The sequence below is a fragment of the Harmonia axyridis genome, chromosome 1, assembly GCF_914767665.1.
Source record: "Harmonia axyridis chromosome 1, icHarAxyr1.1, whole genome shotgun sequence".
NCBI classification, from domain to species: Eukaryota; Metazoa; Arthropoda; class Insecta; order Coleoptera; family Coccinellidae; genus Harmonia; species Harmonia axyridis.
The window spans coordinates 58,665,213-58,679,648 of record NC_059501.1 but is presented as its reverse complement, the minus strand read 5'-3'; the positions used below and the strand labels follow the sequence as shown (position 1 = coordinate 58,679,648).

General features: G+C 34.1%; 2 protein-coding genes across 4 annotated transcripts in view; one reads left to right on the top strand and one right to left on the bottom strand.

Moving 5' to 3' along the window:
• The window catches only part of LOC123688782 (neuropilin and tolloid-like protein 2), a 612,260-nt gene that overhangs the window by 349,509 nt on the left and 248,315 nt on the right, over positions 1-14,436 (bottom strand). The gene's annotated exons all lie outside the window — the stretch shown is intronic.
• Positions 1-14,436, top strand: part of LOC123688786 (farnesol dehydrogenase-like) — an 84,150-nt gene that overhangs the window by 5,199 nt on the left and 64,515 nt on the right. The window lies entirely within an intron of this gene.

The window sequence follows — 14,436 nt, the reverse complement described above, 5'->3', positions numbered from 1 at the left end:
ATATGTCATACATCACAACTTATTACATAATGATCAGCCAGTCAAAGACTCCTAGCTCTAAGTCAAGGCTTTCTTCAATTCTTTTATCGACTTAATCGATCATAAACTCGTGATCACTCATCCCTAGTTTCTTGGTTTTGATGATATCTGAGTGTAAATCTTTCGGCGACATCGATAATCGATGTCAGAGAGTTTAATGATGAGTTATCTAGATTTTGCTGAGGTAACGTTGGGGTCATTCAGAAGTCTGTGTTAATTCCGGTTCTTTACGTGATATTCGAGTATGATAAACAATGTGCTGTCAAGCATATTAATAAACAATGCTTCGCAGGTGATAGATACCTAATTGTGATTTTCATTTGAGCCATCTCATTGTGATAAAATGTGTCTAGTCTCTGGAAGATTACTGGCAAATGCTGCTACTCAATATTTAGCTCTGGCTTGGGGACTGATGTGGAGGATATATAAATTTTAATGAACATTCCTGCAACTGGGTGTCAATTCTATACTTTAAATCAACATATGTAGGACTGGTCATGGTCCTTGCAATAATATGCTCTTCAAATGACATTCTATTGAAAGCCCACTAAGTGAGTGTGGTGTAGAATAAATCATTGACAACTAAATGAATAGTTTATCAATTCATAAATTTCATGGTGGTCATGACTCTTTCATTTTAAACTCTCACAATGAATGTGTTATTGGCTCAAAAAGTTGTTATCTTTGTTGCCATTTTCTTTCTATAATTATATGGCAAATGCGTTCATTCTGCTAGGTCTTGTAGGACAAAATCGTGCAAGAATTTAGGTATGCCAATTTCTCACAGGTTTCATGGTTATATTTCATTATGATATGTTTGTACTCCAAACTCTCTAACCACGGATTTATATAATATCTGTCAAATTTAAGATAGAGAAAACTATTCAATCAATATTGTTCAATAGGGATGTTGCGTCGTATAATCAAATCAAATGAATTTAGGTTTTCCACATTGAAGACCGTTTTCAGAATATTGAAATAGCATTTTCATTATCTTATTTCTCGAATTCAATTCAATGAAATTGAATTCAATGAAATTGATTTGAATTGTATTAATTTTTATCAACTAGCACGTGACTGCGAACGCCAATCAGGCAATTTGACGTGATAGCACTGAAACTTTTAGAATATAGAAAAACTTATCTCATCTAGAACTCTAGAATGACATTCGACCAAATTGAAAATACTAGTTTCATTTCGTGACGGCGGCGCCGCAATATCATACTTTTCATTTCGATGTTTTTTCCTTTGATTTTGACAGGATACATAAACCCGTAGCCAATCAGAAGCTTAACTGATATTCTCAAAATTGGCAAAACAAAATCTAATCAGTCCATACACCAGGTTTTTAAACATCTTAAATCAAACCGACTTGACTGTCAATATCAACAGATATCAGTCCAGCTTGACAGACCGTTAGCTAATGGTGAGTGGTGACCATAGATAAACTAGTTAGTTTGTCTATGGTGGTGACTCTTTTATGCATTGACGTTACCATAATAATGTGACAGAATGAAGCGTTTCAGCAGGAATTTTGAAAACTTTTTTTAATGAAGTATTTTTTTTAGTACTTTTCCGATATTTTTCCATGAAAATATATTTTTTCGTGTCTATATAGGGCTTATCTACAAATTGAAATCAATTTCAAAATATAGGCAACATGCCTATGCAAATATCACTGAATGATATTTAGGGAATTATTCCATTAATTTTCATGAAAATTCAATTAATTCAATATTCTAAATATCTATTACATCATCAATTATGTAGTTAATTTGCACTCCACCGTCTTATGAATTGACAAAAAAATTTGGAGAGTTTGAAAAAAATGACGTCACTCTGTAAAAATAGATGATATCGTAATTAAAATTTTCAGGTCATGGTTAACTGAGAAATGAAATTAACCGGCCCGAGCGTTTTGCTTCAAAACATTAAATGAAGGAGTTATTAATTTTGTTCCTCACTTCAATCACACACTATAACCATATTCTATGATTCAATATCCACAGCTACTTCAAAACCCCTACCCTACCACAATTCGAAGTGATAAATATAAAAAAAATTAGAAAACAGAATACATTTCTTTTCAATCAGATATTCTCTCAGATGAATGATCATTTTGTAAGTGTCGTTATTCCTCTAAAATTTCTGAAATTTCGGCGATACTTTGTTATTCGGAAAGATTCGAAAATAATGATCCACAAAATGCCCCTGCCGTGCTATCAGCTAATATTTTATCAAACAGCGATCAAAATATTTCCAACTCAAAAATTACACGTTGATAAAAACGAGCTATGAAAACGGCAATAAATCTCACGATAAACGACCCGGTAGATATCAGTCACTAAATTCGCTATACTAACAGCTGCCGATATGTTTATTTATGACTCCATCGACCCCTCATCAATTGATGGAATATCCAACGAAAAGGAGACTAATGTTTATTTTGTAATTCTCAATGTAAGCCAGAGATGCCGTTCCGTAGATCCCTGTGAATGGCAAACAGGACTACGTCGAAATCTTTCTGCAAACACTCCTGAGATGAATCGAAATGAGAGGAGAGCCATGATTGATGGAATTAGGAATGTGGTCGAGTTACATCAGTAGAATTTGTCACAAAGCCGAATTTCGTGCCTGAATTTTTGGCAATGGATGAAAGCCCTTACATAGAATACCATTGACTGATACAGATGATAAATTTCCAGCGCAAGCAGAAGATTGATAAATCGAGTAAGGAGATGAATCTTTCATAGGCTTTTCGATAAATTTATACAATTACCTACTGGTATGTTCACTGATTAGAATTTTTCAAGAAGATTCTGGTCGATCGAACTCGGGATTTGCTATAAATCTCTTTTCTTTCATTCAATAAAATGATCATATTGATATGAAATGACCCAATTCTGACCTAACTTCTCTAGCCATTTACGCAGATAACACTACTTTAATGACCAGGTCAAAAACTCCCTCTATTGGCAACCAAAACCTTAAGGACGACGTGAGCAGTCTAGAAGAATGTTGCAGTAAATGGCTAATCAAAATGAAGATAAAAAAGATCGCTGCTCTTCTCTTGTCATGAAGATTTGTAAAAACCGTTTGTGACGGCGACTTTCTTCGGATTGATGATTGTTCACTATTTCTCTCCTATATTACCTCGGGCGCCAATTGCGATAGGTTTTATAAGGTCGCAATTCCTTACGTCGCTCACTATTATCGACCCTGGGTAGCTTTTAAAAAGTTGGAGAAGGGTTCGATTCAATCTAAGGTAAGAGCGATTGACCAGTGGTGATTTATTTCGCTAAATGGCAGTAAATGTCTATGAGATAAATAAAAGACACCTTGACGAAACACACTATATTTGACAATATCCGTTTCCTTATGTACAACACCAAATTATATACAATACTATCCTATATATACAATAATGCAAAAGGCTACTAAACACCAAAAGCAAATATTTACAATGCAACACGGTACGGAACGAGAAATAAGCGAGGTGAGCAGGTGGCGTATATCAAGCAGCAGAAATGAGTAAGCAGTGAGCAGCCAAATTGAGCGATGATAAAAACGGTTAAGTGCGGACAAGCGTGGAAAGCATGCAGATTGGCGTGTGAAATGCAGTCTAATAAGTCAGATGTGACTAGCTATCCTGTGTTCCGTACGGTCCGGTTCGATACCTCTTTATTAGAAACAGCAAGCCTGAACAATATCTTCGAATCAGGTCTTGTATCGGCGCATCCACCAAAAATGGATATTAAGTCAGACTGGGCAGGGTGACTCACCGAAATGACCACGGTGATCAGTGAATCGGAAATACGCGACCCCTCTCCACAAGATAAGGAATTCCGTCTGGTGGTCCCAAATAAGAGTTGCTCGCAATAAGGGACCCGACACACGGATTCCACTTGAGAAAGTTGGGTCTTAGAAACAGATTTCAATCAGGGTACTCGTCGGCGCACCCACCAAAATAAATCTCAAGTCAGACTGGGCAGGGTGTCTCACCGAAATGACCACGGTGATCCGTGAATCGGAAATAAGCGGCCCCTCTCCAACAAGATAAGGAATTCTGTCTGGTGGTCCCAAATAAGAGTTGCTCGCAATAAGGGACCCGACACACAGATTCCACTTGAGAAAGTTGGGTCTCAGTAACAGATTTCAATCAGGGTATTTGTTGGCGCATCCACCAAAATAAATCTCAAGTCAGACCGGACAGGGTAATTCGCCGAAAAGGATGCTGTGATCCAGAGATCGGAATTAAGCGACCCCTCTCCCCAAGATAAGGAGTTATGCCTGGTAGTTCTAAATAAGAGTTGCTCGCAATAAGGAACCGGACAGACAAACTCCACTTGAGAAAGAAAGATCTAAGAAATAAATTTCGCTCAGGGTATACTTTGGCGCATCCACCAATTCTAGACTCGAGTCAGACCGGACAGGGTAATTCGCCGAAAAGGCTGCTGTGATCCGGAGATCGGAATTAAGCGACCCCTCTCCCCAAGATAAGGAGTTATGCCTGGTAGTTCCAAATAAGAGTTGCTCGCAATAAGGAACCGAACAGACAAACTCCACTTGAGAAAGAAAGATCTAAGAAATAAAATAAATTACAAATAAATCACACTCGGAAAGTATCGATGGAACACAGGAAAGTCACCGGTAATACAGACAGGAATAAAACGGTTCTTACCAATCCTAAGAATTTCCCACCTCACTACACGAACTCAAATTCTTTTCGTGTACGTGCTAAGTGTCAAATTCACGAATCTAAAATACGGCACTAAAACGTCCAACGTTCAAAAGAAAAATTGCAAAACTAAAAATTAAACTCTAAATTGTTACTCAAGGAAAACCACAAAACGATCCGCTCAATAACTATGAAAATATATAGCTCGAAGACGCCGACAGGAGTAAATCGGAAAATATCTTAATACTTCGAAGACACCGGCGAGACTCCTTCTCCTTTTCCGAAATACTTCACTTGTAATCTCGGTTGGAAGGGGAAAATTTCGAGTCTCAAAATCGGCGGTGTGAATATGAAAAACAAACGACAACATGTAAAAAAGAACATATTGAAGAGATAACGTCTGTAGCTGTGTCGCACAGAAGTTTTTATACATAGGATGATATTTTAAATTGCATCGTTATATTTTCATGAAATAAATAAATCAGAAATTATTCCAAATGAAAATTTCTGAATTGGACGAAAAATACCTTCACTGCTCTCAATTAAAATTTTATTTTCACCTACTCATATGACTGGTAGAATAATGATGGAATTCTAAACCTGGAGCAAATTATACTGGGTGATTCTAATAAAATAATTATTGAATTCTAAACCTGGGGTAAATTATACTAGGTGATTCTAGTAAAATAATTCTGAATTCTATACCTGGGGTGAATTATACCGGGTGATTCTAGTAACGAATTTCACTTCGTTACACGTTCGACCACGTCCAAATGTGAAAACTTGATATTCGCTGGTAATTCCAAGTAAAATACTTGGAAGACATCTCGGAAAAGAAACTGTTATTCAACCAGCACCTGGACTATGCCCTCCAAAAGAAAAAAATTGTGCTTGCCAAATTGTCTTCGTCACTTTCTCGTCGCAGCTACATATCCATATAAAAATCATTGTCCATCTCACTGTAACTTATGTTGGGCACCCTCTGCAACATAATGAAGTTCAATAAGTTACAAATCTTCTAGAATATATTTCTCAGGATCCAACTCCACCGTTAAGCGAACCTACCAGCGTAAAAGAAATCTTTTCATTATATCGCTCTCAAAACTCTTGGGAAGGCGATAAAACACCTCAACTGATTAGTCATCGACTATGACGAATCTTCCACCAGAGAAAAGCGTTGAAAGCTTGAACCTCAAATCGAGTCTTTCGATGATCGTCAGTGAATGGTAGATTATATCATTCGATCTCCCCCAAAAAGCTCGTTCAACCAATGTAAACTTTCTAAAAGCTCTCGAAAGGTAACAGGCAATCCCAATTTTCGCCATTTAATCCCTTTCAGGATAAAGGAGTCAATGACTCGTATTTTCCAAAAAGTACGTTAGGTATATTGGGTAAGAGTCACTGTTCATCCATGAGGATCAACCCTGCTCCAACAGAAAAAAAGGGAAAAAGCTGCAATTTCCTAGAAGCCACCACATAATTGAATGTTCATAAAGCAGAATTTTATATGAGCGATGCGGATTTCAGGTGACGTATCAACAAGCTTCTCAGAATCCCAGACGTCTTCAAAAGTCTCCAGTTTTGTCTCTAACCTTTCAAAAAGTAAATGAAGACAACTGTAGGTATATCTAGACATCTTACCCTAGGTTCTTGTAAACAACAGTCAAAAAGTCCGACACCAGTACTTCATGTTACAGAAACCACATTAACGATTTCATTCTGAGGTGATAAACCGATCAGAGTTGAACTATATAGGTCGTTATAACATTTCATCTGAAGCTCAAATTAAACATTACATAGTTGACGATTAGTGGTGTAGATTTGGGAGGTTCAGTTAATCTGGTGATGAATTGAATTAATTTACGCAATGATTTGTTCGATATATTTTAATTGTCAGCCTGTCGATATGTCAGATGCTCCTATTTACAGCAGGATATATGCACTATATTCAGAAATGGGATATTTCCTGGAGAACATTTTATATCTTATGATGTATATGCAATATACGAAACAGATCAACAGTTGATGTACAGTGCATCCCATTTTGGGTGAGACTGCCAGGTTTCTCCCTTGTTATTTAAGATAGAGCCTTGCGGTTTTCACGTTTCTGTCCTACTTTTTCGTGAAACTCAAGTTGGTCTAATCAGATTTTGCCATAACTGTTTCCGTTCAAGAGATACAGGGTGATTTTGGAAATTGATACTTTTCGGACCCCCTCCTTCATCTCCGAAGATATTAGAAATAATGCTGAGGTAAAAACTACGCCTGAATAAAAATTCTGCGTAGAATCCAGTGGCGTACTCAATTTTTTTTTCGGGGTATGGTTTTGAAGATTCAACACAAACCTATATTTTTTTTAATACAAAATACAAATATTTTTTTTAATGCAAAATTTTATGCTTGACAGAACATTGGAAGTCAGAAGAACAATTAACCAGTTTTCCAATTACTAACTTTAATTTGATTGGAAGTTTCTGTAGACCTGAGGGAAGTCATGGTGGATCAGCTTTATATTTTCACAAAAACATCAAAGGAAAAACAAGAAAACAACTGCAAAAATTTTCCAAGTGTGGAGAGTTTGAATGTGCAGCTGGAGAGTGGACCACAAAAAAGAGACAATTCATAGTTCTGTCAATATATAGACCTCCAAATGGTAGTATAAAAACTTTCCTGTCCGCAATGGAAAAAGTTTTGGAGAAAATTCATCAAGAAAATAAGGAGATAATAGTAGCAGGTGATTTCAATATTGAACTATTAAGACCAAATAAAGATGCATCTGAGTTACTTAATCTGATGGAATCTTTCAATCTCAATCCAGTCATTAACCAGGATACAAGAGTTACTGATAGATCAAGTTCATCCATTGACAATATTTTCACAAATATCTCTGATTGGGAAAGTTCTGTGTTCAACATTCATGTATCAGATCATAAAGCACAAAAGCTCAGTTTCTTAATAGAAATAGAGAAAAATAATAATCTTAGGTTCTGTCGATTTTATGGTCTGCAAGAAAAAAAGACATTCCTGGAGGAATTATTTAGTCAGAGCTGGGAGCTTGTAAGAGAAGTAGACACACAAAATGTTGATGAGCAATGGAATATTTTTATGTCGGACTTTACGAATTTATTCAATAAAAACTTCCCAAAAAAACTGTCAATGAACAAAAAGCATTTGAGCAAGTATAGATCACCTGAAATTGAAGAAATAAAAAAGAGACTAGATATTCTTTTGATTATGAGTAACGCTAGTAAACAACATATGGATCTGTACAGAAATACAAAGAAAGAATATGACCACGCACTGAAAAAACAGAGAACAAAATCTTATGAGGAACGGGTGATTAGATCTGACAATAAAAGCAAGACTATGTGGCAAATCTGCAAGGAAATATCAGGTACAATAAAAAATCAAGAAAATTATCAGCTAGAAGGAACCCCAGAAGAAATTGCAGAAAATTTAAATATACACTTCAACAATACAGTAACTGATATATTGAAAAACTTACCCACAATATCTATAAATTATTCCCACATGAAGTATATCGATAAATCTTTTTATTTGAAACCTACCACTCCTACAGAAGTTGAAAATTTAGGTAAATCAATTAAAAACAAATTCAGTAGTGGTGATGATGAAATCCCGATTATGATAGTCAAACTAGCATTGCCAGCAGTTAGCAAAATCATGTCATATATAATAAACAACTCATTCAAATATGGTATTTTTCCTGAGAGTCTAAAGATGGCATTAATAAAACCCATCTTCAAAGAAGGTCATCCAGAAATCTTAAGCAACTACAGGCCCATTAGTCTACTACCAGCTTTCTCTAGAGTTTTTGAAATGCTGGTATCTGCAAGAATCATAAATTTTTTCAATGAAGAAGAACTATTCAATCACACTCAACACGGATATTTACATGGACGATCGACACAAACAGCCATCTTTCAGTTTGTACAGCACATCTTGGAATTACTCGAAGACAAAAAAATGGCATTGGGAATATTCTTGGACATTTCCAAGGCCTATGATTCATTGAATATGAAATATTTGCTTAAAAAACTGGAATTTTATGGTGTACGAGGAAATGCAAATGATTGGCTGAAATCCTACATGTCTTATAGAAAACAAAGAGTTACCTTCACAAAAGACAATATTACCAGCAAATCGAAAATACTAACAAGAACGATAGGAATAGATCAAGGAAGCGTCATTGGAACATTACTTTTCATAATTTACCTGAATGACTTGGGAAACATAATTCAAAATAGTGAAGGAAATATTGTCAATTTCGTCGACGACACGAATTTAATTACTGGTGCAGAAGATTTTGAAGAGCTGACAAGAAGAGCAAGTCACATTTTTGTAAAGTCAAAAGCATGGTTCGATCAAAATAATCTAATATTAAATGAGAATAAATCAAAAGTCCTGCTATTTGATACAAATAGATCAAAAAAAGAAAAGTCAGATAATATTGCTTTGTCACAATTTAATTTCAAAATATCTGAGTCAGTAAAGTTCCTTGGCATATATATTGATCGATTCTTGAACTGGCGCCAGCATACGGAAATTATTTGTAGAAAATTAAGTAAAATTTGTTTTGCACTTAGATCAATTACAGAGTATATGAGTGAGAATACCTTGAGAATTATATATTTTGGAAATTTCGAAAGCACTCTCAAGTATGGTATTATTTTTTGGGGAAATAATGAAAATTTAGAAAACATATTTTTAATTCAGAAAAGAGCTATACGTATTATTTGTAAAATGGGTTATAGAGAATCATGTAGGGGAAAATTTAAAATTAAGAATGTTTTTACGGTATGTGGTTTATACTTGTTTGAATGTTTAATGTTTTTATATAAGAATAAGCATAAATTCTCAGTTGAAAATCCCAGTAGTTATAATACCAGAAACCTAGATATAAATTTTCCAACTCATAGACTTACATTAACTGAGAAATGTCCTTCTTATATGGCTATCAAAACTTTTAATAAATTGCCAAATGAAATAAAATGTATAACACATTATAAAACATTCCGAAATAGGGTGAAACATCTGCTTATTAGTTTAGAACCATATAGCTTAAGGGAATATTTTGATCGAGCTGGATAAAGCTCAGAATTTTGACGTCATTTCATTTAAATTGTTAGTTTTAGTTTCATACTGTAACTTTGAATTTACTTGAAATAAAGAAATATTATTATTATTATTATTATTAATGGAACACCCTATATATCATTACTTCGTTGAATTCGTTATTTTTTTCCCTTCAAAATGATGTGTGATACTTTATAGGTAGAATGGTCAGAAATGTTAAAAAAACACTAAAACATCAAATAATGATAATTTTTTGTTAATGAGCAATGGATTTCCCATATGAAAAAAAGGTTCAATTGGATAATTTTAATTTGTGATTTTTATTTATAGTAGAGTAAGCAAACAAAGATAATACACTCATCACTAACATGAAAAACAAAACGTAGGTACCTACCTACCTAATAGCAACAAATAAATAATACAAAAATTCATGAACATTGCATGATATCTTACAGCTTAAACTGTTCAAATTACTGTCCATTTCCCTCTAATACATAATTGACAAAACTTTTCAATACGCCTGAGTGCATTTAATATTATAAAAGGGCGGTTTTGAAAATCCTGGTAAACTGTCTCTGTTGATGCACGAAGTTCTTCGAGACTGTTATGTCTTTTACTGTAGTATATTATATGTATTAGGGAAAATGGACAGTAATTTGAACAGTTTAATCTGTAAGATATTATGAAATGTTTATGAATTTTTTTATTATTCATTTGATGCTATTAGGTAGGTACCTACGTTTTGTTTTTCATATTAGTGATGATTGTATTATATTTGTTTGCTTACTCTACTATAAATAAAAATCACAAATGAAAATTATCCAATTAATCCTTTTTTTCATATGGAAAATCCATTGCTCATTAACAAAAAAATCATCATTATTTGATGTTTTAGTGTTTTTTTAACATTTCTGACCATCCTACCTATATAGTATCATATATTATTTTGAAGGGAAAAAAATAACAAATTCAACGAAGTAATGATATATAGGGTGTTCCATTGAAAAAAATATAGGTTTGTGTTGAATCTTCAAAACCATACCCCGAAAAAAAAAATTGAGTACGCCACTGGATTCTACGCAAAATTCTGATTCAGACGTAGTTTTCACCTCAGCATTATTTCTAATAACTTCGGAGATAAAGGAGGGGTCCGAAAAGTATCAATTTCCAAAATCACCCTGTATCTCTTGAACGGAAACAGTTATGCAAAATCTGATAAGACCAACTTGAGTTTCACGAAAAAGTAGGACAGGAACGTGAAAACCGCAAGGCTCTATCTTAAATAACAAGCGAGAAACCTGGCAGTCTCACCCAAAATGGGATGCACTGTACAATATTTCGATCATTTTTTTTGTAGTCGTTTATTCGACAGACTCATCTGAATTTTTTCTTTAAAATGAATCTGTAATGAGGAAGAAAACAATAGAGAATAATAATATATTATATCATTGTTTTCGACAAGCTGTTGGGGATTGTGTGATTTTAAATTCAATTGTAAACTTTGAACTGAGTTCATTTTGCTTAAGAGCATACAGCTTTAAAATGTATTGAAATGGTGAATCAAAAAGTTCAATTCGAAATTCGAAACATATCTACACGTCGAGTGAAAAATAATTAGGGAGACTATTACTGAATATTTTTCAAATAGATTGTAAAAAAAATTAAAAAGCTCTATGAATAAAGGCTATTGCCTTTAAAGAACGAAAACAGAAACAGAATATATATAACAGTATATTAAAGTAATTTGGGGTCATAAGTTCCTTTCTGGCGGGGATGGTTGTTCCACGGAAAAACTTACCATAATCGACTTTCAATCGGATATAAAATCCTCATGACACATTTTTTTTTCATTCTAAGGATTCGAAACTACAAGACAGAGAGAGGTAAGACCTCCTAGACAATTGTTATACGTCCAGCTTCCCCTGCTGTTACCAACGACGGAAAATCTGTTAAAACTGTGGCAAGAGAAAATGAATTTTCCGGATGACCTTACATTGACTTCTAGAAGATGACGTTTACGATAGACGACTATTTGAAGAGACATGCCAGAAAAAATGGATTGGCTAAAGAACAGGCAGAAAAAGAAGACAAATAGATGAAGGCATTACAAGGACTGGAACAGAAAAAACAAAAATACAAGAAAAGTGAATGGTAAAAGCAAGGAGGAAAGTGAAGAAAAATATCAGGATTAGGAAAGAGCAAAACGAAAGATACCGACAGTGACGATCTGGAATGGTACCTACTGCCTAATTTGTTATGATTCAAATTAAAATTCTCGACCAAGAGAACAATGTATTGTGGATAGAATGTTCTATGTGTAAAAATTGGGCTCCTACCAAATATTCAGATGGAAATGATAGTCACTTTTATGTGTTTATCTTAGTTATTGTGAGTCAGATGAAGAGAAGAGTGATGAATAAGATTGCTGATGAATGAAAATGGAGATTGTCAAAATTGATCACAATTGATGAAAAAGACTGCTGATTGATGATTAAACTCAATAAACCTGAATAAAAAGTTTATATGGAAGTTCCTACTTATTTTTTTTATTTTGAAAGTTTATTTACACATTAGATAAGATTCATAGATTTTATGGACTTCAATTTTATTTTCTCTATTTCAGTGTTGTAATGAGTTCATTACAGTTCTTAAAGTAGTGCTGTAACGCATTGCAGCATCGTTTTCAGTTATATTTTTCGTTTTGTGGTTGTCTATGCTGACTTCCAATCCTATCAAATTTCAACAAACGTCAGTAATTGTCAATATAATACAATTTGGTTATAGTGAAATGACTTGCAACATTATTTGCAATTTCTTCCAATTCTGGTGATGTTAAATCGATTTCGTCGGACATAATTCACGAATTTAATGCGTAATTGTAAATTATTCCAAGTTTCAAAACGTACGATTCATATTCAAATTCCGCAATCTGTCAATTTTTGTAACAGTCACACCAACTGCCAAGATACAATTAAAAAGTCACTAGGATGAATAATATGAATTTTTCATTTAATTTCGACAATATTTCACAAACCTTGACTGAAATAGAGAAAATATCGTCTAATACTCGTTGCAGAAGGCAATTCCAACACTCAAGCGTTCGAAAACTCGCTCCTTCGTCGCTCGATTTCGAATTTCTCATTCGTGTAGGAATACAAGCCCATTCTGCAACTTGTTTTAGAATATACTATTTAATTAAATAAAAAATTCATACAAACCAGTAACACAATATTTTGTTATTGTTTTTTAGTTTAGTTCTGCATAAAATAAACTTAACATACACAAGTTAATGAAAATGTTTTTTCATTCAATTCAACCTTCATTATTTCAACAAAATATTGTCAGAATCTAAGAGGAACAATTTTTCCCAAAGGTGGAACAACTCGCCCCAAAGCGGGGTTGAATATTTCGCTCCGAAAGTTCACAAAAATTTGCTTCTGTAAAAAAAACTATTGAGATATCAGTAAAAACGACTATAAGATTTCGAAAAAGGATAAATATCCGTTCGATATTATCCCAAGTTGAAAATGAAATCGTTCATTATCATAATGAAAATTCGTATTATTTAAAAATCGGAACGTCCAGCCCCACGCTCCCCTACATATTGAACACATTCTTTAAGAACAGGCCAAAACGGTAAACACTTTCAACTGAAATTTTTCAATAAAAATATTAAATTCATTAACCGATCTATTTGAATTGTACAGGAAATAACTAACGGCCGAACATATATCTGAATAATTATTATTATCTCACCTTTAGCCTATACCCGTAGGAGATATAACTTCCCTTGAAGTCGGAGTTCTCACTCCCTTTAAGGAAAAAATTCACTCAATCCCGGATATTTAATATAAGTTCATCAAGTATAGAGCTTGATCCTGTCCGGTCCTTGCCCACATCGAGCATCTGGTTCTCTGGTTTCTCACCGTCTTTGCAATACCTATTATTATTATAATGAGAATAAAAGTTGAGGTTCATAACCTTCTTCTTCTTCTTCTTCTTCTTCATCGTAAGTTAGGACTAATCCTGTGTTTTCATAACCTAAAAACTAAAAAAAAAGCAATACATTCGACAATAATTAAAAATCGTTTGATATGAAATTTCAAGCGAATCACTCTGTTTTCAATGATTCAATAATTATTCTCCTGTGTTATTCAATTGGAAACCAGCTCACCTCATATTTCTATTGGAGAAATTGGTCCTCAAATATTCAAGTCAAATTATCGAAAACTCCGTATAAAATGTGGGCACTCTGTCTTCTGACCCGCTCAAAGCCATTTGTAATTACCAATTCCATTATCCATCAGAAGTCGCTTGCATATTACCCAGCCGACTTCCTGCCCAATCAATTTCAGTCTGACTGGAAAATTCAAGGGAAAGCTGAAGTGGAAAAATTGGAGTACCGCTCGACTTCCTTAATGAAAGCTCGATAAGTATTAACAGCATTAACGGAGTTTTCTTCAGTCCTCAATTCCCAGCTCTTTCTGGAAATTGGGAATTTTTTTAACAAGAAAGTACGAAAGTTATTTCTCTTCATTGTGGGATCAATTTGTGTAGAGGTATATATTTTTCTTTCTAGTTGTACGCGAATATTCGTTTTCCGAGAAATAACTAGTATAGCT